Below are 25,103 nucleotides of genomic sequence, written 5' to 3' on the forward strand. Positions count from 1 at the left end.
AACGCAGGAAGATTGATAGCAGAGGGTACTGTTATCAAGAGACATGCGTGGTTACGGCAGTCGGGGTTCAAAACAGAAACTCAGGCTTCTTTAATAGACAAGCCGGTGGAACCCGATCTATTGTTTGGGAAAGCGGTCGAAGACGCACTGAAAAACGCCAAGGACGAATACGAAACACTTAAATCCCTTGGCCAACTAACCAACAAACCCCCTAACCAGAGGGGGAACAGTAATTTTCGTCGCCCACGCGGCCAAAATTCACAAAGAGGCAACTATGCCCAGGGACAGGGTACACAGTGGAACAACAGCCAGCAGTCTACCCAAAGTTACGGCAGGGGTAACAAAAGAGGTCGTGGGAGAGGCAGAGGCAGCCCCAACAAGGGGGGTGGCACGCCTCCACCAAAGCAGTGACGCTCAGTTCAGGGTCCCTTCTCACGCAACCCCAGTAGGGGGACGCATTTCCAACTTCACCCAGGCTTGGGAAGGGATCACCTCAGACAGATGGGTGCTGTCAACAGTGTCCACAGGATATTGTATAGAATTACTGCAGCGTCCCCGGAACCATCCGCCACGACAAAAAGTACACTCCCTAGAACATCAGAAAATCCTTCTCGAGGAGATCGCCATTCTGCTAGAAAAGGACGCGATAGAACTCGTCCCAGGACACCAGGTAAACAAGGGTATCGATTCAACCTACTTCCTTGTGCCAAAGAAAGATTTGACAATGCGCCCAGTATTGGACCTACGGCCTGCCAACAAGTATGTCAAGCCCCAAAGATTCCGTATGACCACGCTACAAGAGGTAATACCCCTCCTAAAAAAGGGGGATTACATGGCAACCTTGGATATGAAAGATGCTTATTTTCATATTTCCATGCTCCCGGTGCACAGAAAGTACTTGCGCTTCAAGGTGGACAGTCGCCACTACCAATTCAAGGTACTGCCCTTCGGGATAGCTTCAGCACCAAGGGTATTTACCAAGGTACTGGCGGTGGCAGCGGCACACCTACGCAGGGAGGCAATCCCAGTGTACCCTTATCTGGACGACTGGCTCATAACGGGGGAAACCCCAGGAATTTGCAGGTCAAACATTCAGAGGACTATCGACCTCCTCCACGAATTAGGCTTCTCTATCAACGAGAAGAAGTCAAGTCTGGTGCCAAGCACCTCAAAACAGTTCCTAGGAGCAATCCTAGATACTCAGAAAGGGTTGACCTTCCCTTCGGAAGAGAGAATTCGGAATATACTACTGCAAATTCCACATTATCAGTCAGGTCAACAAATAACGGTACGCAAAGCAATGCGGTTACTGGGCATGATGGCGTCATGCATTTACCTGGTCCCCCACGCGCGTCTGCGCATGCGTCCCATGCAGGAATGGTTGGCGAAACAGTGGTCTCAGGCAAGTGGTCAGTGGGACGATCTAGTGGTCGTTTCGCCAACACTCGTACAGAGCTTACACTGGTGGACAAGAGAGAATCTCGCAAGGGGAAAACCCTTTTACGATCCCGAAGTACAGGCAGTGGTGACTACAGATGCATGCCTGACTGGGTGGGGAGCTCACCATCTCCACCACACAGCTCAGGGTCTCTGGTCTCACTCAGTAGCCAAGAACCACATCAACCTGCTAGAGCTTCTGGCAGTATTCCGAGCGCTTCGGGCGTTCGAGCCCCATCTGCTAAACTTGTCGGTGCAGATCCGGACGGACAGCACGACAGCCATGTTCTATCTGAACAAACAAGGAGGGACTCGTTCGCCAAATCTGTCCAAGCTTGCCCAGAAAATCTGGATATGGGCACTCAGACGGAACATCTTCCTGTCATCACAACATGTTCCAGGGGAGCTCAATTCCCTAGCGGATGCCCTAAGCAGAGACTCCCTCCCAGAAGAACACGAATGGGTCCTTCACAGAGATATCGTAGAAGATCTCTTCTCTCAGTGGGGTTTCCCCACTATAGACCTATTCGCCACAAGCGAAAACAAACAATGCCCAGGATTTGCATCCAGGTTCCCCCAGCCAGACTCCCAAGGGGAACGCCCTGTGGATGAACTGGTCAGGGATGTTTGCGTACGCTTTTCCACCAACTCCTCTCATCAGGAAGGTGGTGTACAAGATGAACAAGGAATCGATGACGCTCATCCTAGTTGCTCCCATGTGGGCGAGACAACCATGGTTTCCACACCTACGCAGGATGGCGGTGTGCGAGCCCATCAAACTCCCAGCCTGGTACAACCCATTGTCCCAGCAACAAGGTCAAACAGTGCACCAGAAACCCAACTCGATGAACCTGGCAGCATGGCTCCTGAGGTCATAGAGTTTGGGCATCTCAATTTACCACAGAGGTGTATGGACATCCTAAAAGAATCCAGGAAACCAAACACAAGGCACTGTCACTTTGACAAGTGGAAGAGATTCGTTATTTGGTGCCAGAATAAACAAATCAACCCAGTTGATTGCACTCCTTCCAACGTTGTAACATACATGCTCCACCTGCTGGACGCAGGTTTGGTTTTTAACTCTCTGAAGGTACACCTGGCAGCCCTCTCGGCTTAAACCACATCCCATACAAAGTATTGTGGTGGAAAGTACCAGTAGTTAAAGCCTTCATGGAAGGAGTAAAGAGACTTCACCCTCCTATTTCAAACCCACCGCCAGGATGGGACCTCAATGTGGGGCTAGCTAAGCTCATGGGCCCCCCTTTCGAACCCATGCATAAAAGTAGTCTCAAACACCTGACTTATAAAATGGCCTTCTTAGTAGCCATTACCTCTATAAGAAGGGTCAGTGAAATTCAGGCTCTGTCAGTGCAGGATCCTTTCTTTACTATCCACAAAGACAAAATGGTTTTACGCACACACCCTAGGTTCTCACCTAAATTTATATCTAAGTTCCATGTAAACCAGTCCATCGAGCTTCCGGCTTTCTTCCAAAACCCGCAAAGCTCAGCTGAGGTGAAACTACACACCCTTGATGTGCGTAGGGCGGTCCTCTACTATGTAAATAATACCAGACCGCTAAGGAAAACAGATCAACTGTTTGTCTCCGTAGCTACAGGCAGAGAAGGGGATCGCGTCTCTAAAGGCGCGATCTCGAAGTGGATTATCAACTGTATACAGCTGTGTTACTCTCTTTCTGAAAAAACTCTGCCTTTTACGCCAAGGGCCCATTCTACTAGAGGCATTGGGGCCACTCTGGCTTTCATTGCAAATGTTCCCCTCGACACCATTTGCAAAGCAGCTACTTGGAGCTCTATTCACACTTTTACTCAGCATTACTGCATTGACACTCATTCCAAGACAGATACACAAGTGGGACAAGCGGTTCTAAGACACCTGTTTGCTCATGACCCTTCTCACATCCCACCTCCTTCTTCTGGTACTGCTCGCTAATCTATGCACAGCATGTGATCTAAGCAGATTCCACAAGCCTCAGAAGGGATACATTACTCACCGTAATCGTATTTCTGATGCTTGTATCTGCTTAGATTCACATGCGACCCACCCTTCCTCCCCTCCGAGAGAAGGCGCATGATTGCTTGTAGTCTTACCTTTCTGTCTATCTGCTTGGATTATCTGTACTCACGCTACTCCTCATGCTTCCTCATGTCAGAAAAAATACAATCTGAGGATCCTAGACGCGTGAGGGATCTTGGGTACAGTGGACGTCACACTAGGGATAGTATTACTGGCACGCCTGTGTCGACGCCCATTTTCGAGTTTCGAAAAACAAACTGTAATACTCTGCAGCTTCCACTAGATGTCGGCCTATGCACAGCATGTGAATCTAAGCAGATACAAGCATCAGAAATACGATTACGGTGAGTAATGTATCCCATATCAGCATAACTATTGTTGGCTGTGTGAAGGCATCATGAAGCAAGATGCAGACAACCGATTCAAAGTTCAAAACAAAATGGTTATTAAATCAAATATCATAATGGCAGAAGGCCTAACTTGCTATATGATAAGGGGGGATTTTCCTACCTGAATGAAGCGAAGTCGAAGTGTGAGCCAAAGAGTTCAACTTAAGTCTGTCTGTGTCCAAAAACCTATCCTAGCCCTCACAACTAAAACTAAAAAACATGTAGGGATGTCAATAATCAAAGAAATGGTGTTCCACACAGTCTGCGCTTCTCCCAGTTCTTGGCCTCCTTTTCAGCTCCCCTTCCCCAAGTTCAAGAAAGTTCCACAAAAGTCTCAAGATTACCTTTCTCAAATTGAAGGCACTACAGTTCCACACAATCCTCTGCGTTCTCTTCCACAAGTTCCAAGCAACACCGTTCAAAAGGGTCTTGAGGCTCCGTCCTCAAGAAAGCGTTTGTAGTTCCTCAGGTCTCAGGGATCCCTTCCCGAAGACTTCAATGCACCTACTGATATTTGTTTCAGTCTTACAAAGTTCAACACAAATCCAGGCCAACTTGACCCTCCTGGTTTGCATCACCAGCTTACTTGTAGTGCTCTTCCTTGATAGATATGCCTTTGGCTTTCACACTTCAGGGCTCTCTGGTATAGGCACAGTTATCAGACCACATGGTCCACCCATCACAGGTCACTCAACCAGGAACCCTAGGCTTTTCAGCCCACACAGGTTCTTCTGTATTTACCCTTGTGTCCAAATTCAGCTTCACTGGGCTTCTAGTCATCGGCCTCTTGGCTCTATATATAGGTTCACACTCTCCTGGCTTCTCTTTGTCAGCCTCTTGGCTTTGCCATTTTGTCTTACAGACCTCTGCCATTCTTTGACCTTGCAGTACTGTACCCATTCATAAAGTCCACTTGTGTTGTGGTGGTCTAGTTCATGTCCCACCTTTTTGTTACACTCTTTCACACTTGCACTCTTTTAGGTAGGTTGCTTTCGATGGGGCACTTTCCCTTTTGTCTTTCATCCGTTATCAGCTTTGCCCATATTCAATAAGCATAACTTGGTTTTATTTCCAGATTTCATTCAGTTTGGTATTCAATATATATCCGATATATATCATTCAGCATTGTTCCAACCTGTCATTCAATTGGGTATTCAATATGCATATTTTAGCTTTATTTTGAGTTTTCATTCCGTTCGGCATTCAGTAAGCATTATACATTAGTTTGTTCGGCATGTGCTGCGTTTCCGAGGCGCCCTGGCTTTGAGTGACCTCCCCGACACTCGCGCGTTCTCGGCATCCTCTCCGGCGGCTCCTGCTGCCTTTGTTCTCCTTTTCTGGTCGGCGGCCACTCCTCTGCGAGCCCCGCTCTCACTCCGGATGTTCGCCTGCACATGTCGGTGGCTTTCCTTCCCCGGCACGGATGCGGACAGCATCCCTTCTTCTTTCCTGCCTGCTCGCAGGATCAGCAACACGCTTCCCAATACTGAAGCCCCCACACCTGTTGTAGCCTAACGGCATAGCATGCCTTGGCCTCCCCACGTTTTCTGGGCATTGTCCTGCGCTCTGGCTTCCTCGCAGGCCCCACCACGGCTGCCTCTTCACGTCACAGGTCCATTGATTGTCTCTCCTCCACAGGTCTCCCTGTTGCTCCATTTGCTGTTTCACAGGTCTTCCTTTATACACCAGGAACCACTTCACAGCTTGCAGGTGTGGACTCATAATTGGATTTGCAAGATGAGTGTATGTCATAAGGCTGGAACCTCTACGCGCTTGCCAATAGTATATCTTGGATGTGTGACTTATAACCCTCTAGGTAAAGGTTAAAGGGATAGTCCAGTAAAAAATGTTATTTTAAAAATAGATAGGCAACATTAAAAAAAAATACTAGCACTTTTTTTTTTTAAACTTCCTATGTAAAGTTTTGAGCTATTCAAGCTCAGAAATCGCAAAAGCAAGCACATGGGCGCATCCATTTTGTGAAATGGATGCCCGCCTGTGCTGGCTTTTGCTTTTGCGGCACTAATGAAGGAAAAGCCAGCCAGCTGTAGTAAACAAAAGCTACCGCTGGGTGGCTTTTCCTTCATTGGTGCTGTACGCGGAGGACGGGGACCGGAGACCAGAGCAGGAAAGCTGCAGCTGAATCTCGGTAAGTGCTATTTATTTTAAAAAAAAATAAGCACTAGCTGCTGGAGGAGCCAGGAAAACTTAGAAATAAAACTGCAGCTTTAAAAACGTTGTATTTATGTTTGCGGTCGCTTTTGAAGCGACCGCAAACATAAATACAACGTTGTGTTTGAAAACGCTGCGGTTTTTCTTTCCAAGTTTCTCAGGCTCCTCCGGCTCGGAGGAGCCTGAGAAACTCGGAAAGAAAAACCGCAGCGTTTTCAAACACAACCGCGTTGTTTCTGCCTGCTGTGGCTATCACTTTGGGTCTCCGGTGCTCCCGTACGGGAGCACCGGAGACCCAAAGTGAAAGCCAAGGCAGGCAGAAACACAACACGGTTGTGTTTACATGCCGCAGTGTTTCTGCCTACAGCTGATTTCCCATTTGGGGCTCTCGGGCTCCCCACAGGGGGCCCGAGAGCCCCAAATGGGAAATGCTAAATGCTGCAGTGTTTCTGCTTAAATCTGCCTTCCCATTTGGGGCTCTTGGGGCCCCCCGTGGGGAGCCCGAGAGCCCCAAATGGGAAAGCAGATTTAAGCAGAAACACAACCGCATTGTGTTTCTGCTTGCCTTGGCTTTCACTTTGGGTCTCCGGTGCTCCCGTGGGGCACCACCGGAGACCCAAAGTGATAGCCACAGCAGGCAGAAACACAACACGGTTGTGTTTGAAAACGCTGCGGTTTTTCTTTCCGAGTTTCTCAGGCTCCTCCGAGCCGGAGGAGCCTGAGAAACTTGGAAAGAAAAACCGCAGCGTTTTCAAACACAACGTTGTATTTATGTTTGCAGTCGCTTCAAAAGCGACCGCAAACATAAATACAAAGTTTTTAAAGCTGCGGTTTTATTTCGAAGTTTTCCGGGCTCCTCCAGCCCGGACAACTTAGAAAAAAAACTGCAGCTAGTGCTTATTTTTAAAATAGCACTTACCGAGATTCAGCTGCAGCTTTCCTGCTCTGGTCTCCGGTCCCCGTCCTCCGCGTACAGCACCAATGAAGGAAAAGCCACCCAGCGGTAGCTTTTGTTTACTACAGCTGGCTGGCTTTTCCTTCATTAGTGCCGCAAAAGCCAGCACAGGCGGGCATCCATTTCACAAAATGGATGCGCCCATGTGCTTGCTTTTGCGAATTTTGAGCTTGAATAGCTCAAAATTTTACATAGGAAGTTTAAAAAAAAAAAGTGTTAGTATTATTTTTTTAATGTTGCCTATCTATTTTTAAAATACATTTTTTTTACTCGACTATCCCTTTAACACTTGATAGTGACTCTGGTGGAGATGCTGCGGGCGGTGGTGTAGGTCTGGACCCTATGCCAAGGGTAACCAACAAGTAATTGGATTCAAAGATTTTTCACAACCACACTGCGCATGCACATACATTGATTTGAATAGAATATTTAATGCAAATGAATATAGCCAACACGTGTTTCGACCACAGGGTCTTCTTCAAGGCTGATCAGTATTCTGTGTGACCCCTTTTATTTGAGGATAAGGCAGTAAACTGTCTGGGATGAATCTTGTTACCCACAAGTGCGCCGTTTAACTTTGTCTGACCTCCCTAGCTGCTTGCCGTGCAGCCTAGAAGACCCTGTGGTCGAAACACATGTTGGCTCTCTTCATTTGCATTAAATATTCTATTCAAATCAATTTATGCACAGTGTGGTTGTGAATAATCTTTGCATTCATAATTGGATTTGCCAGACCATAGTTCAAGGGACATGCCTGACTCTCATAGCTCTCTGCAGGCATCTTCCTTGTCCCAGTACCAAAGTGCTGAAATGAAGTATGAGTGTTCATTACTCTTAGTCACCTCTTCCTCTTCCCAGTACTTTCAGATTTTAAGTTTGGGGAAATGAGGGGGGCTGTTCTATAGTAGCCTATTAAGGCCCGGTCGGGGATAGGTTGGTTATCAATAGGGAAAGGGGAATACCACGCCTCGCCCCTATCACCCTTAACCCTTTACCTTTTCACCCTCTTTCTGACGCTTCTGGACTGGTGATCCCTTCTGTCATTTTCTTGGTCAATGGGACCTGGGTAACGATACCCCATAACTGCCTCTGGGATAGAGGATTATTCATTAAAGGGAAATGCAGAATACCACGTCTCACCTGATGACGTCCCGGTCCCAATCCCCAAGGACCCTCCACCGAGGTGATTCTCCCTTTCTTCTCCTCCCCCATGGTCCGGATACAAAAGAGATGGCCTTTCCCTGGCCACCTAAGCAGAGGATCCAAGGGGAGTAGATGGGAGGACGCCCTCAAGTTTTCTCACGTGTTTGTTTTACTAACATATGTTACATGTAAAATTAACCAGAACTTTGTTAGTTAACTATATCATTTATGGGCCATGGTTCCTTAGAATAGGGCACCTTTGTAACAGTTTTCTACATTTCTTACCATTGCCATCATATTGCCTGCTTGGGCAATGCCCCCCCTCTACCCCTCACCCTGAATGGTTTCTGACCTCCTCGCTGTTTTACCTGGTCTCTTCTTTATTTTTATCATGGAGCAATACCTGGAGGACAAACCTTAAACTGCATTACAAGCTCAGTGCTTACCACAGTCGCTGTACTAGCTCGTTTGCATTATCTTGTCAGCACACGTTCTGGTGCGATTTCAGTTGTTCTTTAAATAGTCTATCCATAGGAAGCAGCAGGAAGGAATTTCTACAAGCAGCTCTTTCAACGGGTCCTCATTGACCTCTACAGGCACCCAATCTAAAAGTACACATCACCAGAGTTTTCCTGAAAACTCACAAATGACTCAAAGCTGTACCGACTATAGCATATTATGGATAGGGTGGCGCTTGATTTTTATCGTATTGCGTATGTATTGAGTTTACAACTCATGAACAGCAAACAAACCTTGTTTCATATAGACTGTAACAAATATTACAAGTTTTTTGGAGGTGAACACGTTGGTAGGCATAATTTGGTCATATTGGCACACAAGAACAAGATTGATTAAAAATGTCAACAATATTCAACCGGCTCTCCCCTTCTCTCCCCCACCCCCCACCTTCATGGGAAAGTCCATCAAGGCATCTTGCAAGAGCAGTTATCAGTGGACATGTATTAATCCATCTTTTAACGTTAACATTTACTCTACCATTAGATATTTGAGAGCATACTTAAAAACAATACACCAAGGCTTGGAAATCTAGTTTATGAACGGATGACATAAGTGGATGAACGGATGACGTATGTGGATGGAACGGGTGAAATGGGGTGCATGGAACGGGTCAAGTAGGTGGATGGATGATGCATGGAGAACGGATAATGTGTAAATTAGCAGACCGGATGATGAAGGGATAGCATGTATAGATGTATAGATTGTACAAAGTGCATTGATCAGAAGGAACACATAGAACTGATCAAACTGATAGTGTGCATAGAACTGAGCAAGTACATGCAACGGATGGAATGCACGGAACAGACAGAGTGCACGGAATGGACACTTACAAAATGATTCGAGTGCATAAAACGATTGGAGTGCACAAAATGGTTGGAGTGCATAAAACGGAGTGAATGGAACGGTCGGAGTGCATCGAACGGTTAGAGTGCATGGAACTATTGGAGTGTGCTCGATCTCAAGCACCTAAGATAAACCACCATATCACATCTCCACGCTTACTCTCTTCTTTACACCACCACTCAACTAGAACACAGCGATACTTTGACGCCATTCGGTATAGCTGTTCTCATACCATCACTTGCCTCATACGGCCCATCACCCTAACTAAACACACCTGGTTACGCACCCTCCAGCCTAGGCGTTCTCCTCAGGCCTAATGCAGCCAGAATCGGTCTGGATAACAACCTGCCAGTACGAACACATACTCTTGATCTCCCAACCACCACACCTACAGCAGTAGGTGTGGTGGTTGGGTGCTAAGAAGCAGCTATCACACGAATGCCACACCTGCTGCACACATATCCGGTTCTCACACAAACCTTTTTTCTCCCTCTCCCTCTCTCCATGAACTTCGGTTCCCGAGGGCGTTCAATTTACCAGCGTCTTGAGATCATACCAGTGGTACATAAGGCGCTATATAAATGCAAAATAACATAACATTTAATAGAATGAAAGTGTTTGTACACTTAAGGGTTGTAGTGAGTCCTAGGATATCCGTTTGTTTCAACAAGAATGGGGACTTTGCCCTTATCTTGACATGTGGTTTTGCAACAAAGCTGCAATTTTATCCACGACTATCATAGTCCATAAACAAGTTCACCATTCACAGACTTTGGGGAATTAGGGCTTTCCCACTGGTGATGTATAGTCCTCCAGCTGATACGGGCCGGGAGGATAGCTCAGGGGCAACGTGTTTGTCTTGGAAGCAAGGCAACGCATAGCAATACAGGTTTGAATTCCGGTCTGCGCTTAGAAACCGGTCTCCGGTACGTTCTAAAAGAACAGTTATAATTATAATATACCATCATATGGGAAATAACCTACATCAAGATTCCCCAAGGAGTGAATATGTTGTGCGTCAACATTACTTGTGGTTCTTTGGTTGAATCATTCAACCGTCCCCCTTATGTGTAAGTAGCAAGGTAAGCACTTTCTTAATATATAGCAACAAAAAAAAACTTTAAGGGTAGGGCATGCTAACATTTCAGCATGTTGCTGGATTTTTAAGTTCAGGAAGACTCAGCAATACTAGTTTTGAGGTGTTTGGAGCACTGAAAGTTCTGTGGAATATCACGTCAACATTCTACAGTCATGTTACCGGCCATTTTATTGCGGCTATTGTAAATAAGAAGCAATGGAATGTAAAGAGCAATGGGGATGTGAGACATGACAAGGACATTACTCCTCAAAAACACAATGAGAACGGGTAAACACATGGGTGGCATGAGTGTTTCCGGTGCAGTGTAGCTAAAACTGATTCTGACTGCTGCAGCTGCCCCAAAACACAGGAATGAACGAAGTGCAAGGGCAGAGGAAACCCCTATGCTACAGACAAAATGATTGTCCTTGGCCACGGTTGTCTGTTTTGTACCGAGAGCTGAGAAATCCCAAAAACAGTGCAAAAGGGCAGCTGGGGCCAGAAGCCAACAAGATGGGCGAGGAGGAATTTGGATTTTGAGGTTTCCCAAGGCAGTCGGGAGTGAAGGAGAGGGGTGATAGCAGTGTTAGCGGATGTCAGACTGGCAGCGTTTTGCTACGGTAAGCTGTTATCAAATCATCTGTGATTCATTACGATGTTGAATGTTGGACTCCAATATGCCATATGACAAACTGATTTACTTCATTGACGTTCTTTGAGGTGAATGAGAAGTTTAGCTCAAATTAGATTTTAGTGATTAAAATAGTTCCCCTCAAGTGGTGTATTTTAAGGGAAGTAAAATATATTTTCACTAAAAAAAGATGCAACTTTGTTGTAATCCCAATATTCTTTGTAGCTAACAATTCCTGTAAATGAAAAGAAGCTTATTCAACAAGTAGACTGTTCACAACATGCATCACTATAGAATAGGACCTTTTTTTTTTTATAGCAAGTGATGCTCACTTCTGGTCTGAACCCATCACCTGAACAATGTAGGTTATATAAAGGATCAGACACACTAGTACCTGGTACTCCTTCTTTTTCTATGCTGTCGTATTAACCTGACTTTAGGGAATAAAATAATAAGCTGTACGCTGTTTACATGGAACACAGAAGCCTATTATTCCAGGAATGACTGAGTGGAGGGTACGTTTCAGCTGAGAATCAGGAAGTATGGCTTTAACTGGGCACTCTGCAGAAAGGTTTCAGACCCGACACATATGACATACACTTTTTTGGGATAGTTCAAGATAATAACAAGTTGTCTAGGAACACATGGGCATGTTCTGTCATTGGCATTTGTAGAGTTCCTCATTGCTGTTGTCATTATTTCCTGAAACTATATTGCTGCAGGTATGATTGGCCGGTTTCTCCTGCCTCTATATAGGCTACACAGCCAGTTTATCTTTTGAGTGGGTGGATCAAAGCCAATTTTATTTCATCACAATCCAAAGAAACAACCCGGCCGGGTTTTCATACCAGAAAGACTGAATTCCCTCCCCAGTAAACAAAAATGATCCCTTTTATAGGTTCTGTGCTAGACTAACGAGGAGTTTCTTATTAACTCGCTAAGATAGCGATTGTCATGACCGTTTATTAGTAGCAACTTGTAAACAATGTTCAGTCTTATGCCTGCAGATCTTTTTTTCCGTGAGACCACATGGTCCTTCCTCACCTGCCTTCTTGCTTTTGTTTCACATTACCTATTTCTCATTCGGGCAGTGCATGGTGGGCTCTGCCCGCTTACTATATAGCAAAGCCTTACGGGTTACATCGCTCTTGCGAGCCAAGTCTTCTAATTCATGCTTCCCAGTGCCAACAAATCCGGCTGCCTTTTCCAATGCCTTTTTGCATGACGGTTCTTGTTTCTCTTTCTAACTAGCTTATGTCCGGTCATCATGGTTGTTCAAAGTTGCAGCTTTTCTTGCTTCCACAAGAGAAATAACACATTTTCAGCTACTTATGATACATTAAGTGGTCCTTAATGCTGCCATTAAAGGAATGAAATGTGTTTCACAGTATTGATGCTTGGGTATCATGGCAGTCTGCATACGTGGTAGGTTCCCTGAGAGAAGTTAATACGAGTAGAGGAATCAAAAGCAATGTAACCAGTTTGAGAATGTCTCAGAGTTGAGTTTTTGAACTTGGATTTCTAGTTATCACTCATTGGTTGACTGGATAGGTGGGTTATGGCATGACTGTTAGGCAGAAACCTGTGCAGTTCCCTTAGGGACCACTGCAAACGATTTAGGACTACAGGTGGTTGGCAGTAAATCAAATTGGTAGCAGTCTGTACCACCCAGATTTACCTGGTAGCTGTGGCTGAGCAGTCAGACTTCTCTCAAGAAGAGTTAGGCAGTATATATAGCATAGCATACACAATAGGTACAGAGACACAGTAGCACAAGCAAACACTGACCACAGCTTTGGTGTAAAAGTATATAATTATACACAGTCACTATTATAGATATACAACCCTGATTACTTATTTAGACAAGTCTTAGTTAATACCACTTATTTCCAGAGGTGAGCGCTTAACTAAAGATGGCACTCTAATAAGTTTCATAAACAGGGAGGGATAAAGACAGAAGTCATGGAAGCATATAATACCAATACTTTAAACAGAACCACAGTTAGGCAGAATAGGCAGAGTCTACTGGGGAGCAAGGAAGTTCAGTTGCCAGGCCCACTCGAGAGCAAGGCGCAATGTGTCCAGGATCCCACAGTGGGGTTATGCCCAAAGAGTCTTTGTAGATAGTGTCAAAAAGAGTCGGATCAGTTCAGAGAAAGTTAGTTAACATGCCCCAGGCTAACCCAGGTTAGAGAGCCGAGGATTTACTGTCACCCGAGCAATCTGTCGCAAGGGAAGCCAGGCGGGACACAGTACCTGAAATGGTGAGAACGCTCCAGCAGGGGTAGTTGTTCCTGGCAGCGGGGGCAAGTCGGTGTTTAGTCCAGAGGAAGAGGAGATCTCGACGTGGAGGAAAGATGAAGGTCGTTGCACTGCCAGGGAAGAAACCAGCCGCAGAGTTCTCCGGTTAAAAGGTACTACCCTTTTATTCGCGGTAGTGGTAAACCGTGGTATTCCGGTTGCCGGGCTGCTTGGCACAGGCAAGGCGGCCACGAGATGATCCGGGAAGGTGAAAAAGAAGGCAGACTGGTTATCCCCACCAGTAAAAGGAAGAAGAGAAGACTCTCCGGACTGGAGATCTTCTCTGTCGTCGGGAAGTGTTGAGGCGATTCCGCAGGGCTCCACCGGTGGTGTTGTCGTTGTAGGTCGGCTCAGCTTCTCCCTCTTCGGATTCTTTGGTCCTGTGACGACTTGTAAAGTTCCAGTCCCAAAGGCCCTGCTTTTATGCAGAAAACCCCCATTCATCAGTCCTAGCTGTCACTCAAACATGCTAACTGGGCCAACCAGAGAAGAGTGTGACTTGTGTTGCCAAAGCAACACAGTCCAGGGTGCCTAAACCCCCCTACACCCCTCCTAAGAAACCCAGACAGAGTGGCACCACTTTGGGGGCTTCTGTGGAGAAGCCCGCCAAAATAGTGGAACAAAGGGCTCGACCTTTGTTGGAATCACAGAAGTGAATACAAACGCCATTTTGGAATCGAGTTCTGGCAAAAAATACCAACCGGTGAATTGTTATTAAATAAATAAACCAGAGGTATGTTTGAGGCTATATTAATTAATTATTAAAGTTGGTAGCCTCGAACAATGGGGAAAATCCCATAGGGATATATTTGCGGTCGAATATAAAAAGTAGTATCCACTGCCACCAGCCAAAACTCGATCAGGGGGACGGAGACGTGCCCCCTCGAACAACAGACCCCGGGGCAATTGAATTGCCCCGACCAGTACGTCCACAATATGATGGTTTGTACTGGTTCTGTTCAGAATGTAAGACTAGTAAAGTCAATGGTGGCTTTACATGCCCTGGGAGACAGTAGTCAGTCCCAGGGTATGGAGTCTATGTTTGGGGGTCACTATGACACCCCTGTGTTACTGCACTGAGGGTGCTGTGTAGCACACATACCAAAAACACATGAAGTCCTATGGAGTAAAAGACCCCATTAAACACATCTAAAGTCAAAGGAATACACTCAAATCATGCCTAAGAGTGGGAGTAAAAGAGTCTCACTCTTAGCAGGAGAAAAAAAGAAACCCCAAAAATCCAGCAAAGCTGCTGGAGGACTCACTAGGTTTGGGAAATTAGCCTTTACAGAGAATTCTCCCTAACAATGACATTGTAGGAAGATGTATGAGCTATTTGTATGTCTGTAATGCAGACTGCGTACCCCTGTCCTTGTGGAGCCACGGGAAGAGGAAAGTAAAGATTTTTTACAGTTCTGGTAGCAGAGGACAATGGGATGAGGGTAGTGTTATAGATCTCCCGATGACATAGGATTTCGATGTTGTGTTGAAGTGGTACAAGCAACTGATCCCTTCGCTCTACTACCCTAATTCCAACGGGATGTTGGATCTCCTACAGGCCCTCGATACAGACAACTGCTTGGAGTTGATCCGTCAATTCTGGAAAGGTTAATATGGTTTGAAAAGAAAGGAAAAGGTTTTACAGAGAACCGCGAGGGAACGAGAAGCCCAGCATGAGCCATGGGGGATGTGGAAACTGAAAGCCGAGCTGCACGAAGGAGAGATAGTCCACGGTGGGACGAAGTGAGCACCAGAGCACATTGGTGAACATGCCGTTCTTTGCCGTTCTTGATGAAGAAAGTCCGAAGCTAAGAGCATTGGCCTCAGAAGGGAATCTTTAGCGAACAATGTAAATTAACCCACAATGCTAAGGTGGTGAATGATTGGAAGTGTGAGCAAAATACTAATGAGGCAATGTACTAAGGACTAAAGGAATTAGCCAAAAGGGCCAATATGTTAAAATATAAAAAGGTGGAATTGTAGAGACAGACTGCAACAAGAAGACCTGGCAGGAGAGTATACCAGTTCAAGTAATGTGTACTGACCTAATTGTTTTTATTGGTCCAGTAGTAAATAATTATTTTGTGACATGTATACCGTATCCATTAATCTGCTACTTCTTCACTTGAAGTTGGGGGCAGCAGGAGTAAAAGTTGACATCTGTAGCCAACTTGCAATTCATGTTAAACTAACCACTGTTTTGTCATCTACCCTCTAGAATAGTTATTTTTCCCTTATTATTTTAGTTCTTCCCACACCTGCTCCCGTCCCCAACATCTTCAACATGCCAAGGCGATAATGTTTTAAGATGTTAATCCCTAGAATTGCATGTGGCTTTCGAAGACATGCTTAGGGCTCAATTGAAAGCAAACATGGTAACCTTTACCCTTACTATTATGGTTCTAGTGAACATAAAATGATGTAGCACCTATCATTACACTGAATTGTATCCACCGGCGAACGCCCAGGAGCACTGTGCTTGCTTCTGGCGTTCCCACGTGGAATTTTCTTTGTGACATCCTCTGATGCTCCTTGTATGAGCCGGTTGACCTCAACGATCCCTATTTGGTTCTCCGGCAACACAGAGAGGTGTAGCCCGCTCCTACCAGCAGTCTGCCATTTCTTCTGGTGATCTTCTTTTTAACGTCCTGGGCACAGGTGTATGTTCAGAACAACTAGAGCATTGCCTGGGCTTGGGGCTTCCTGTGCTCTGCATTCCTCCATTTATCTTCCTCTTTGCAGCGTTTAGGTGTTCCTGGGAATAGTAATTTCTTTTTTTTTTTTACTTGCTCGAGAACGTTGGAGAAATGGTTTTAACATGTCCTGACGGTGAATCAATATTTGAAAGTTGTTCTGCAGAATTGTTTGAGGGAAATGTAGTCTTCTCCTTTGAGAGAGCAGAGAAAGAACCACAATATACCTTTAGGTTGTTGTGTATGGGGTGTACATCCTGTAAGGGAAAAGGCGGATACCATTTCTCATCCGTGGACACTACCACTCCCTCCCGGAAGTTGTCTTCCCCCATGTGATCCTCCCTTATGTAGCCCCCCCAGGGTCAGGATCAGGTGGCGGCTGCCATTCCCTGGCCACATGTGAGGAGGTTACCGCCGGAAAGGGAGTAATGATGCCAACAGATTAATTACACAGGTGTTGATGATGGCTGTCCACGTAGAAAAACCTGGAGACCACTCTACACAATATATTTATTGATTTGTATTCATTTTTGCATTTATAGCAGTGCACAAATCCCTCATACATCTAGGCGCTAGTTAAAGTAAGTATGAAGTGACATTCTACAAAGTGCAAGATCACGCACAGTGTTACAGCATACTGGTGGATCTTGAAAAACATAGTTTGGCAGAGCCACGCCTCATGGCACGGGGCGATTTTAACGAACTTCCAAGCAGGTTCTGTGCAAACCCATCCATGAGGTGTGTCCCCCTTTTATGCTTTTTGTTTCCAAAGAAAGTAAGGAGGGAGGTCTCAACCTTACATGCCAGAAATGCTCCTGTGAAACACATTTTAATGCTGCTACTGCCCACAATTGGCCTGTCACAACAAATCGTGCTTGCAATATCACCATTGTATGCTGCAGGTGCCCAAATCCAATCCTGCATTCTATCTCAATATATGTATATGCTGACCCCAGTGCTGCATCATGTTACTCTGTGACCACAAACTGGGCCTTTGCCCGAGACGCACACACCCACATGCTTACACATATGCAAACACAAACCCATTTCACAAACCTATGTGCAAACAAATCATTTTAAACATACTTTTTTCTTTGTTCTGAACCTTAAAACCAGGAGTGGTTAATTATGTCTCCTGATGATAGCTCAGCTGCAACATGCTCGCCTTGAAAGGAAGACGACGCAGAGCAACACAGGTTCGAACCCCCGGTCCGAGCTTACCTCTGTGTATTAAGCACGTTATAAATAACCTATCATACCTTAAATTGGAAAACTTAAGCCCTCCTTGTAATGTCCAATACAACCAAGTAAGCTCAATACTTAAACCCACCAAGGCTTTTCTGGAGGTGTCTGACAATGGTATGCATCACGTACACAACATTTGCCCATCAAACAGTCAGTTGTAATGCTTAAGGAGAGCTGAGACTTTTTAGAGGAAAGGGCTGCCTGCACAGATTTTGCATGTCTTCTGCCAGGGACACAACTACACCAAAACCTTGGGCGTGGGGCTACACTAATGCTTCTTCTACTAAATGCTTCTTATCAATTACTGGTTCATGATCTATGCCTATGTGTATTTGGTCATAATCTCATGTAAGGTTGAGGAACACTACATTTAAAGTGCCTTTTAGGTGTAAGGGGAAAGTCAGAAGGGAGGTCCCGGGTAACTAGAAACTGTCAGTCCAGAATTTGTGAAATGACAGTGCCTCTTGATGCAGCATCTCTTAGCACTCTGTTGTTTAATATAGACATTACACTGTAGCAGCGATTACCAAGACAGTTTTCCATGTATACAGTATTCAATGGAGAGGAATTACAACTGCTGTCCAGTGGCCACTGCTTCCGCCTCCAAGCTTTGTGCTGTGCTCATTCATGGAAGCCCAAAAGTAATCTTAGAAGGCCGACCATATGTCCTTAGGGCGACCTCTACCTGGAAGAAGTGTTACACAAAGGTCTTTGGTGTCATCTCACAAAATGTCGGTGTACCACATGCCCACCGTGGGGGGGCAAGCTTTGTTTTTATCTCGGTACTATACTTTGTTTAGCCAATAGCAGCCCCAGATTTAAAAGTCTGTGGGTGACAACAGACATTTCCCCCAAATATAAAAGTACGGGGGATCACCTCCATCTGAAATCCTGTTATCTTAGACAATAGCTGGCATACTTTCTCCCAGTAGAATGTCACTTCGGGAAAATTCCCAAAACGTTTGCGTTACGCTTGTATCAAGGGAGAGGCACCTGGGGCATTTGCCCTCGCTATCTGAATTAAACAATTTGTTTCTTGATGGGACATAATGAAGTCTATTGAGCGGATAAGACAGAATTTGGAGTTAAAGGAGATCTCCTTAGTTAATGTACAAATTGCCCCCCACATCCCCCATGTGCTTTGAGGCCCATGGGCGAGTAGCGCGTTATAAAAATTACAAATATAACTAAATCTGTAAAATCCAATTGAAGACCACGTCACTACTTGGGCCTTTGACAGTGCAGGTGTTGCATTGCACCGTATGAGACCGTATAGAGTGGATATTCCTTTCCTGCTTTCTGAAGCAACCAAAATGTGTGTCAGGCACAGGTGGGGGAATGGGGACTTAGCCGGGAAGGCGGGCTGGTGTTCTTCACACATTCAGTGATAGCGGAGCAACTGCAATGGGTTGTCCCCCCCACCCTAGTTTTGACATTGTCCCAATCGATGAAGCAGCACTCTATAAACATGTCCCCCAGAATATCAAACCGGGTGGGTTCCCAGGATCTGATAATTTCACAGTCAATAGTGAGCCTCAAAACGGGGGTATCCCACAATGCGACACCCTTCAACCATTTTGGAAGTATAGACATTTTCAGGAGTGAAAATATACCCAACTGCAACATTGGAAGTTTGCCCCAGCGCTTCAGTTTAACTCGCAGCTGCGACATGTATGACCCATAGTTCCGTTCAAGGATGTGATTGTGAGAGCAACCCATTTAAGGCTCCCTCCCCTGCTTTGTCTATCAGTGGAAATACTTAGAATTTGGGCCTGTTAAGGTCGAGTCCTGAATACTTGCCAAAGTTATCTACCTCTTGTATAATTATTTTTACATTGCTCCCTGAGTCTCGTACAAATAAGAGTATATCATCTGCATGAAAAGATATTCTGTAGCCCCACCTAGTCTGATACTCACATTGCGAAATGTATCCCTAGTATCTGCCAGTGGTTCAATCACTAGCGCAAAAAGTAACGGGGACAAGAGGCACCCTCTGCCAGATTCCCCCCGGCCAGCTGGAACGCAGGGGATAGCACACCATTTGTCTTGACCTGAGCAACTGGTTGAGTGTATAGGAGTCTGATCCATGCAATGAAATTGGGGCCAAACCGGCAGTTCTCCAGAACCGTGAAAATAAATGACCTTGCCACTGTGTGGAAAGCCTTCTGTATATCTAGGGATATCGTGGCAGCCTCTACCCCATCACCTATGCAGAACATACATTCTGCACAGATTTAGAGCTGTAGAGCGCCCCATGTCAAACTCAGACTGGTTAGGATGTACCAATTGAGGCATAAGCAGTAGAAGCCGAGTCACCACCACCTTAGCAAAAAATGTTGTATCTATGTATGAGAGGGGGCGGTAGGATCCACAGTGCGCTGGTGCTTTATCAGGCTTTCGAAGTAGGATTATTATGGCCTCGCGTAGCGAGTCCGGTAGTAACCCTTTCCCCAAAGATTCTTCCCATAATTGGACACTAATTCTTGGAATTCCCTGTAGAATCTGGCCCCCAGACCCAGGTGCCTCACCCCCAGGTAACTCGTGGATGGCTGCCTTATTTTCCTCCAGTGCCATTGGGGTATTCAAGCACAGCACTGGCCTTCCGGGAGTGCAGCGAGTTTGGGATTGGATGCCGATAATGCTTCATTTCTTCCTGCATGGCGCCATTGGACCACTGATACAAGTCAAATTAAAAGTGATAAAAGATCTTGTTGATGTTGTCATTTGTGTGCTCCGCTGTCCCGTCCTTCGATATTATGTGCGAGATGGCATTGTTGCCAGATTCAGATCTGGCCAGCCTCATCACTAGGCACCCTGGTTTATCTGCCTTCCCATACTGTCTGGCCATCGCACTTATCGAAGAAATTCTGTTCTCTTTGCGTGGCTTTACAAAACTTGTCTAGTTCAGTTTTTGTCTTATTGTAGCGATGCTGATGGTGAAATCCCATATTTAAGTTGTAGTTCCTTCAGTTTCCCCTCAGCTGCCTGAATATCCCTCCTTATAGTCTTGGGAACACAACAATCTGTGGCCATGGCAATCCAGCTCACATACACCTTGAACGCTTGCCAGAGAGAGACTATAGACTATAGACTAAACAGTCTATAGATGTGATGTGATTGTGCTGAGCAACTGTGAAGGTTGTCTAGTAATGCTGTGGGTTTAAACGTCTAGTGTTCGTTTCAGGGGGAGTTATTGGAGCGGGTTGTAGGGAGTATGTCACAGCCAGAGATGCATCAGTTCTGGAGTGCATATCGTGTAGAGACAAATAGAACTAATATTCCCTGTCCTCATTATGAAGCAGCCCCCAGAGATCCTGCAGGCCGAGTTCATGCATGATGCTAATGTGGTGCACGCCGAGTTAGTTGGCACTCTGTGCGCCTTGCCCGTTTGGCCCCTAGCTATGGCTACGCCCAGTATCGTCTTTATGCCCCCCCCCTCAAATTACAGCAGCTGCGGGATAGGCCATACACACATTAACGACAGCCACATAACATTCAGGATCATCCATATTTGCCTCATACATATTAACGAGCATTAAGTGTACCCTGCGCGATCACATAGCAGCCTAGTGCGTCAATTTTAGTGTCCAACACTGCAAATGGTTGTGAGCGAGGAATAAGGGTCATCACACCCTTGGAAGCATGGAGAAGGACATGCAGAAACAGTGATTACTCCAAGTCTTAGCACGCGCCTTAGCTTGGCTCTCCAATGCATGGGTCTCTAAAAAAAAAAAAAAAAACAAAAAAAAAAAACAGCACTTGGTCTCCATGCCTATTTGCATGCGCCAGAAGCTTTCGAACTTTGGTATGGTTGCATAGCCCCCTCACATTTCAACTCATAAAAGTAATTCCTAAGCTCTCTCGGGTATCTGCGCCATGACATTAAGGGGAAGACCTATGCCACCAGCAGTGATCTAACCCCATGACTGTCGTGTAACCACCAAGTGCAATTTTCATTCCCACTTCCCCCAAGAGTATGCCATGCCCCCTACCCCACCCTCACTGCCCCCAAAAATTAGCAGTGGAAATTCCCCTATCCCCAAAAACCCACAACTATGCACCGAACCAATGTATTCACAAAGGGGCTTACTAATGCTCCTGTGCTTGAAAGCATCTATACCAGTATATACTAATGGAACAGGATAACGAGCGTGGTTACACTTTGGCTATATTCAGTGTGCAGAGTAAACCGAGCAAGGTCAAACAAGCATATGACCACACTCACACCCCCAATGATGCCTTTGGCCCAGGCATGCAATATAAATAAACAAAATACAAATACAAATGAGGAGGCACCAAGGGGTGAATACATGTGACCTGGGCATCTTAGTTTCCATAAATGATAGTTTCTCCGGGCACAGTAAATTTATGTTTTGTTCTTGTTTAGGAATCTCAGCCTTGCAGGAAACCGCATTGCATATTGTATTTTCCTCTCCCGGATGAGCTTCTCGACTCCCAGAAAATGAGCGGCTTTCCTGTTGGACCACTGTGTAGAAGTCAGGGGAAAGATGTATAGAATGAAACTCGAAGCAGAGGTTCTTTTGTTCTCTTGCATACTTCAGGGGAAGATCTCTGTCCTTCTAGTTTTAATACCCGGGCTGTAATTGCCTGTGGGTAGCCCCCAGGCTTAGGTTTGGCAGACAGCGCCCGATGCACCCTCTCGTCTTTGACCAATGCGTCAATGGTACATTGCATGCCGTGAATGTTGTCCGCGGCAGTGCTAATTCTGCCCATTGCCTCATTAATTCTCTGGGCTTCCCTTTCCAGCTGCGCATGGATAGAGGTGACATTGACAGTTATATCATACAATTTATGTATGGAGTCAAGCCCCTTGTGCATCAAATCCAACAACGGTTGCCTGCTCGGATTTCTGTGGGAGAAGGGGTGCATTGTTCTGTAGAACTGACCAAGTCCTGGGCGGGAGTGTTGCCACTCCTGGGTGCCGTTTTGGTATAGCTTTCCATGCTGCCCATCTTCTTGCCAGCCCCCTTGGTCATCCTCACACAACTCTACCCCCAAATGGGCTTGGATCACATGCTTGCCGAAAGAGCCCCTGGGGTTGAAGTGCACATCATGAACGGGCTGTCCAGAGCAGTGCGCTGTATCTGTGTAGTCGGCTGCAGCTGGCCATCAACTGCAGGCCCAGGAACTGCACCCCAGATTCAAACAAATAAACGGCACTGCCTCTACATCCAAGATGGGGGGGCTTACCGCCTCATGGAGTGGGTCACAGCAGGAGCGCCAAGTGGGTCACCAGCTGTAGCTCCCGAAGCAGCAGTGCATGCAGTGGCACTGTGCAGGGTCCCCTCACGGCCTCCACAGGCCCAACTTCAGCCAGGGACCTCCAGCTGCTGTGCAGCTCACTCCACACAGGCAGAGAGCCCTTGTCCCCATGGGGTGGGTGCTCGCCAGGGGGGTGAGGAGAATCACCTCCACTGCAGTTGTCGGTGGGGGGAGTCAGCCATGCCAGGATGATGAGGGGCGCGGGAGCACAGACAGCCCTGGTCCTTCCGCGCCTGCACTCGACCAACAGGTCTCTGCCAAGCTAGGCAGGACACACGCCGACCAGGGCCATGGCATGGGCCGAGCTTGACAGGGCAGGTCCCCAGCCGCAGATGTTACTCGGGCCTCCCCTCACTCGCTGCCTCACACCGGCAACTTCACTGCTGGCTGAGCACTCAAATGTGGGCCATGGTGCACCACGCAGTTCGGATAGTGCCACCTCTTCACCGAGCTAAAATGGAAGCTGCGCGGCTGCTCCGCAGCACCCCCTAACATCCTATGATATGGCATAACAAGGCATAACCGCTGGAGAAAGAATGTTTTACATGTATATTTACAAATAAATATGACCAACTGTGATGTTTCCAATTATAAAGGTTAGCCTCAGTTATTGGGCGGATTGTTGGGCAAGATATGGTAACAATAACCACCTTAAAATCATTACACCCCCCCGCCCTAAGAGACAACACATCTCATTGCACACTCCGGCACCGAAACAGCACAGGTTGGGCAATGGAAAGTATACCGTCTGAAGACATGTATCGACACAAAGCTTCCCATACACCACACTAATGGCCTCATCACAGGTTTGACAGTATTCCGTTGGTAAATCCCCCATAATACCACCAAACAGATTTACTGTTGCTCCCACTTGGGCCCGCAGAATTACCACCGGATCATAAGTGGTCGTATGGCAGTCTTAGTCCCCACTTATGGAGTCCAGGACTCCATGGTGATTTCCGCTGATTTTTGACAGTAAGGTTACCTGCAGCATTTTGGTGGGGATTTTTCGTCCACCTCACCGCCAAACCTATAGTATGGCGGTGCAGTAATGGAGCAGTAACATGGTTACCTCTCTGTGTTACCACCATGTTTTACTGCACCTCTGTAGTTATTTTGAGGCCCTAACTCACCACAGAGAGACCAACACAACTCTTCACACTCCTTAAACACCACTCTGGCAGGCACCATAGACCACTGTACAAGCGATTTGCATTACGAGTGCACATTAACCACTGATCCAAACAACTCATAAATCATCTTAAACGCATACACCACAGAAAGCTCTATCTTTTCAAATCTGTACAACAACGCAACCTTGCCCTAGCCCCCACTTCAACATTAGTCCACTACACCAACTCTTGCAGATCATGAAGCTGCAAGAACCTATGAAAACAGCTGAAGGTATGTGATGAAAGACTAAATAATATAACGTACCAGGGCATATCACTAATTCACCTATGAGGTAGTACTCTGGATGGTTCAAGCAACTTCGGAGATTGGCAGCAAAAAGGGAGTGGGTAAAAGAGTGATTAGAGCAAAAAGTTTTCCTCAATTTTTTGTAAAGGGGGCTGTGGTGTAGGAGGAAAGTACACAAAGAGACAGTACACAGTCACCACCAGCTACCCACCTCTACCACACCATGGAGGCTACTCAATTTTTTCAAAATGAAGATATCATTAAATTATATATACCACCACAGTCAAAGTAACACAATATATATAATGTTAATTTTGTTACTTTGACTGTGGTGGTATATATAATTTAATGATATCTTCATTTTGAAAAAATTGAGTAGCCTACATTGTGTGGTAGCGGTGGGTAGCTGATTGTGACTGTGTACGGTCTCTTAGCAAAAGGGGAGGAAATTAACGTTGCAGTCAGTTGGCTGTATTAGAATCTTTGGTAAACTGACTGGCTGGCGAGACTATATATGCTCCTGTCAAATCAAGTGTTAATGTACGGGAGAGAGCCAGTGCAACAGTAAGGCAATTGTAGGTGACTGTGTCAGGGACCACTAATAGAGGAACATGAGCATGTATTCCTTAAAATAATTAATTCTGCCCCATTGTAACCGTTTTCTTCTTCGAGTAGTGTTCACTTAATCACTTCTAAGGACTTCAATGTTTGGATTTAATCACAGAGATATTAAATTATTAGCCTAGGATTACACTTTGATTGACGAGTGAAGCCAGGATTTTAACCCACTCTGAAATTTAGCAACTTGACCACACATGTTTTACTATATACAAATGTATAAGTTTTGACCTTAAAGGACTACAATTATACAGTCTTATATAAGGAATGAAATTTAAGTTTCCATGAAGAGGACCAAAAACCTGTTCCTAAGTATCGGGCATGAAGCAGCAGTGCGGTG

The 25,103-nt window shown here is 45.9% G+C and overlaps 1 protein-coding gene across 3 annotated transcripts in view; it reads left to right on the forward strand.

Moving 5' to 3' along the window:
• ZNF148 (zinc finger protein 148) overlaps window positions 1–25,103 on the forward strand; it is a 569,671-nt gene that overhangs the window by 127,539 nt on the left and 417,029 nt on the right. The window lies entirely within an intron of this gene.

The sequence above is a fragment of the Ambystoma mexicanum genome, chromosome 9 (assembly GCF_040938575.1).
Source record: "Ambystoma mexicanum isolate Mex_15411 chromosome 9, UKY_AmexF1_1, whole genome shotgun sequence".
Classification (NCBI taxonomy): Eukaryota; Metazoa; Chordata; class Amphibia; order Caudata; family Ambystomatidae; genus Ambystoma; species Ambystoma mexicanum.